General features: G+C 41.3%; 1 pseudogene; it reads left to right on the plus strand.

Annotated features, from left to right (window-relative positions):
- Positions 1–1830, plus strand: part of LOC109562971 (small kinetochore-associated protein-like) — a 129190-nt pseudogene extending 127360 nt beyond the window's left edge.
- Positions 1831–6000: the final 4170 nt, after the last annotated feature.

Below are 6000 nucleotides of genomic sequence, written 5' to 3' on the forward strand. Positions count from 1 at the left end.
ATGCAATCTCAAAAACGACAGAATGATCTCTGTTCGTTTCCAAGGCAAATCATTCACTATCACAGTAATACAAGTCTATGCCCCAACCAGTAACGCTGAAGAAGCTGAAGTTGAATGGTTCTGTGAAGACCTACAAGACCTTTTAGAACTAACACCCAAAAAAGATGTCCTTTTCATTATAGGGGACTGGAATGCAAAAGTAGGAAGTCAAGAAACACCTGGAGTAACAGGCAAATTTGGCCTTGGAATATGGAATGAAGCAGGGCAAAGACTAATAGAGTTTTGCCAAGAAAATGCACTGGTCATAGCAAACACCCTCTTCCAACAACATAAGAGAAGACTCTACACATGGACATCACCAGATGGTCAACACCGAAATCAGATTGATTATATTCTTTGCAGCCAGAAACCCAGGTGGCAGACGCGGTCGGTGGTACGGCAGTTATTGCCAAGCATCTTTTGAACCAGAGTGACGAGGCGTGCGGGCAGGAGCAGCAGGCACCTGGGCCCCAGCCGTGCTGCCTCGTTACAATGACCAGCGTGGTTAAGACAGTGTACACCCTGCAGCCCTCCTTTGTGCTGAGCAGCGGTCTGCCCGCAGATGCACAAACTTGAGCCACTTTTAAGAGCCAGTTACCTGTTAAGTCCAAAGAGGTTGATGTTTCCAGACCACATTCAGGAGCTTCAGAGAATGATGTTACAAAATCATCAAACCGAGACATGAGAATGGGCAGGTGAAGGCTACAGACACCTCCAGGAGGAACCTCAGGAAGAGCTACAAACCATTGAGTAAACAGAAATCGGAAGAAGAGCTCAAGGATAAGAACCAGCTCTTAGAGGCTGTCAACAAGCAGTTGCATCAGAAATTGATTGAAACTCAGGGAGAGCTGAAGGACCTGACTCAAAAAGTAGAGCTGCTGGAGAAGTTTCAGGACAACAGTTTGGCAATTTTAGAAAGCAAAGGCCTCAACCCAGGCAGTGAGACCCTGGCGTCACAGCAAGACTCCACCGCAGATCACATGGACTCCATGCTGCTGTTACAAACTTTACAAGATGAACTGAAGCTTTTTAACGAAACAGCCAAAAAGCAGATGCAGGAGTTACAGGCCTTAAAGGTAAAGTTGAAGATGAAAGAAGAAGAGAGAGCCCAGTTCCTTGAACAACAGACCTTATGTAGCAGTCAAGTAAATGATTTCACAACAGCCCTTGAGGAAATGGAGCAGCTATTAGAAATATGATAAAAGCAGGTGGCCACATGGCTCTCTCTTGGAGATAGACTCTCAGAGGAAGCTACCTAGGACATCTGCTTCTTGGCCATGATCTTCTAGGACTCACCATCCCCAGAATGAAACAGTTTCTGCAGTAGGATTAAAGATAGTTGATGTTGGAATGGCAATTCCTCCCTTAAGCAAGCATTCATTCCCAGCCTTCTGATTGTCCAGCTCTCCTGAACCTCACAGTTCATAATTAGGGCCTACAGGAGAGGAGGCCTGAAAGCTTGGATCAGCCTCCTAGGATCAAAAAGCAGCACATCATTAGCATCAGGAGACTCTAAACCAGCCACAACCAGAGAAGCCAAAAGATGTGCAGGAAGAAACAGTGAAGCATACATGCTCCATGGGAGACATCACTGAAGAGTCACATGGTCCCTTCCTAACTTGGAACACATTCTGTCCCATCCTGACTGGGCTCTGTAACCTCACTGTAAATTTATGAACTGAAAGTTACCTGAAGTGGCTTAATAATGGGGTGAAGGTATAGATAGCAATAACAGGTATGAAACAATACACCTTGGAGCTTTTAATCTAAAAAATATATATATATATATTCTTTGCAGCCAAAGATGGAGAAGCTCTATACAGTCAACAAAACAAGACCAGGAGCTGACTGTGGCTCAGATCATGAGCTGCTTATTGCCAAATTCAGACTGAAATTGAAGAAAGTAGGGTTTACCACTAGACCATTCGGGTATGCCCTAAATCAAATCCCTTATGATTATACAGTGGAAATGAGAGATAGATTTAAGGGACTAGATCTGATAGATAGAGTGCCTGATGAACTATGGATGGAGGTTCATGACATTGTACAGGAGACAGGGATCAAAGCCATCTCCATGGAAAAGAAATGCAAAAAAGCAAAATGGCTGTCTAAGGAGGCCTTACAAATAGCTGTGAAAAGAAGAGAAGCAAAAAGCAAAGGAGAAAAGGAAAGATATAAGTATCTGAATGCAGAGTTCCAAAGAATAGCAAGAAAAGATAAGAAAGCCTTCCTCAATGATCAATGCAAAGAAATAGAGGAAAACAACAGAATGGGAAAGACTAGAGATCTCTTCAAGAAAATGGAGATACCAAGAGAATATTTCATGCAAAGATGGGCTCAATAAAGAACAGAAATGGAATGGACCTAACAGAAACAGAAGATATTAAGAAGAGGTAGTAGGAATACACAGAAAAACTGTACAAAAAAGATCTTCATGACCAAGATAACATGATGGTGTGATCACTCATCTAGAGCCAGACATCCTGGAATGTGAAGTCAAATGGGCCTTAGAAAGCATCACTACGAACAAAGCTAGTGGAGGTGATGGAATTCCAGTTGAGCTATTTCAAATCCTGAAAGATGATGCTGTGAAAGTGCTGCACTCAATATGCCAGCAAATTTGGAAAACTCAGCAGTGGCCACAGGACTGGAAAAGGTCAGTTTTCATTCCAATCCCAAAGAAAGGCAATGCCAAAGAATGCTCAAACTACTGCACAATTGCACTTATCTCACATGCTAGTAAAGTAATGCTCAAAATTCTCCAAGCCAGGCTTCAGCAGTACGTGAACCGTGAACTTCCTGATGTTCAAGCTGGTTTTAGAAAAGGTAGAGGAACCAGAGATCAAATTGCCAACATCCGCTGGATCATCGAAAAAGCAAGAGAGTTCCAGTAAAACATCTATTTCTGCTTTATTGACTATGCCAAAGCCTTTGACTGTGTGGATCACAATAAACTGTGGAAAATTCTGAAAGAGATGGGAATACCAGACCACCTGATCTGCCTCTTGAGAAATTTGTATGCAGGTCAGGAAGCAACAGTTAGAACTGGACATGGAACAACAGACTGGTTCCAAATAGGAAAAGGAGTATGTCAAGGCTGTATATTGTCACCCTGCTCATTTAATTTATATGCAGAGTACATCATGAGAAATGCTGGACTGGAAGAAACACAAGCTGGAATCAAGATTGCTGGGAGAAATATCAATAACCTCAGATATGCAGATGACACCACCCTTATGGCAGAAAGTGAAGAGGAACTAAAAAGCCTCTTGATGAAAGTGAAAGAGGAGAGTGAAAAAGTTGGCTTAAAGCTCAACATTCAGAAAACGAAGATCATGGCATCTGGTCCCATCACTTCATGGGAAATAGATATGGAAACAGTGGAAACAGTGTCAGACTTCATTTTTGGGGGCTCCAAAATCACTGCAGATGGTGATTGCAGCCATGAAATTAAAAGATGATTACCTCTTGGAAGAAAAGTTATGACCAACCTGGATAGCATATTGAAAAGCAGAGACATCACTTTGCCAACAAAGGTCTGTCTAGTCAAGGCTATGGTTTTTCCAGTGGTCATGTATGGATGTGAGAGTTGGACTGTGAAGAACGCTGAGCACTGAAGAATTGATGGTTTTGAACTGTGGTGTTGGAGAAGGCTCTTGAGAGTCCCTTGGACTGCAAAGACATCCAACCAGTCCATTCTGAAAGATATCAGCCCTGGGATTTCTTTGAAAGAAATGATGCTAAGGCTGAAACTCCAGCACTTTGGCCACCTCATGCGAAGAGTTGACTCATTGGAAAAGACTCTGATGCTGGGAGGGATTGGGGGCAGGAGGAGAAGGGGACGACAGAGGATGAGATGGCTGGATGGCATCACTGACTCGATGGACATGAGTCTGGGTGAACTCCGGGAGTTGGTGATGGACAGGAAGGCCTGGTGTGCTTCTATTCATTGGGTCGCAAAGAGTTGAACACGATTGAGCAACTGAACTGAACTGAACTGAAGTCTCAGGTACAGCAGATATAGCAATGAATAAGAGATTATTAAAAAACTGTCATCAGTCCTCTTAAAATCTAGGAAAGAAGATCAAATTACACAAATACCAGTAAACTGAAGTGACTTAGCATAGCATAGCATAGTAAGCAATCAACTATTTAGTTTACAACTGCAACAGCCACTGTGAAGGAGGACAGGAGGCTATCAAAATATATTAAAGTGGCTTCTGAGTGTTGGACTCCCCACTAATTCATCATGGATCATCTCTATTCTGGGTACTTCTTCCTTATTACCATACTCTCTCAAACCAAAAGTAGTTACTTACTGAGGACTTTTCATCTCATTTGATCCATATGACACTCTCAACAAGTTAGATGCTATCATTGCTATAGCAACACAAGGACAACAGGACTCAGAAAGGTTAAGCCTAATTGAGTCACCATAGAACATGAGCTGCTGCTGTCCATCTACTGCCCTGGAACCTAGTCTGAGAAAAATGATTGTGACATAAGCTGCTCCTTTGTTGTTTATTACCATGCTGACAGTATTTGAAATGTTTAGGTCTTAGGTCTAAAGCAGAGTTTTTTGTACACAAACACTGCGTTAGAGATCAGGGAAAATAAGCTATTTTTAAGCTTTTCTAAGGACCATGAATAGGATCAAGCTTCAGATATTGCAGGATATTCCAAAGAGACTAATATCCATTGAGAAGCAAATGGGAAGAAACTTATTTCTAACCCCCACTCCACCATCACCACCAGAATGCCAGTTTTGTTACCAGAGTTAGTATCAGATTATATGCAGTTAACAAGAAAGATAGAAAATTACTCTGAGAGGTTTTGTTTGGCTTCTCCATAGTTTCCTAAGAATATAGACAGATTAAGTCAGTTTTTCAGTAAATTGGACATAATGCAGTGAACTGCTTTCATGATGTGGACTCACACATTATAAACTAATGTTTTAGTTGGCATTGTGATAACCTCAAGTAAAAGAAACTGTTTCAGATTTGGGGAGTCATTCACTAAGTAGGAGAATCCTATTTGCTCAAGTGATGGCAATGCTGGTGTCTGAACTGGGATATCCAGCTGACCACAACTTTTTACCTGTTCAGGTATGTCATGCATTACAAGCTGAGGAAAACTGATTCTTTAACCTGGCTGCACAGGAGAGGATTTAGCAAGTACAGATGACTTGTTCTCCCTTTCAGATGTTGTGATTTATTTGACACAAATGGGGCCCAGACATTCGTTTTGTTTTTTGAAATCACTTCTTAAGGTGATTCTAATGACAGCCTGAGTTGAAAATCAATGAGCTCTATTGGCAAAATAAAAACAAGATTACCTCACCAAACTCGACTCTCACCTGGGGAGAGAAGAGGAGAACATTCTAGTTCTTCAAGGGGGTTGTGGCAGAGTTGATGGTGGTGCCAGTGATAGATCTACTGCATAACTGCTTGTGTGTTTGGAGCGAGACAACTTAGAATCACGTAGCTACACGGCTATAGGGAAATTAGATGCCTAGTCCATCCTCAGTGAATAAGAGAGTAGAAATGCATTTCTATGAAAAGAAAAACAATAACTGGAATACTTGAAGTTAGTAAGTCTGGTAGTGAGTTTCAGCAAAAAAATCACAAAGGCCAATCTGTTAAATATGAATATAAGATTTAAGAAGGCCAGTGGAGCAAGAGATTAGTGTGAGGGAAGGATGTGAAAAGCTATCTAATTAAATTGGTACTTTTACATTCTGTTCTGCTCTTTTAGTGCTCCTCAAATTAACTATCATTTACTAAGTCACAGAGATCATTATTCGAATGGCTTCATTTTTTTTTTCAAGTGTGGAAATGGGTATATTTCTTAACAACTCCAGAAATGGGTCTTTCTCTCAATGCTTGATTGTGAATGCCTGTGCTAGTAAATTATCACTGAAGAGGTTAAACAAAATAAAAGAATTAAATTCTTCCCAGTTTA

This window comes from Bos indicus, chromosome 1 (assembly GCF_029378745.1).
Source record: "Bos indicus isolate NIAB-ARS_2022 breed Sahiwal x Tharparkar chromosome 1, NIAB-ARS_B.indTharparkar_mat_pri_1.0, whole genome shotgun sequence".
In the NCBI taxonomy this organism is placed as follows: Eukaryota; Metazoa; Chordata; class Mammalia; order Artiodactyla; family Bovidae; genus Bos; species Bos indicus.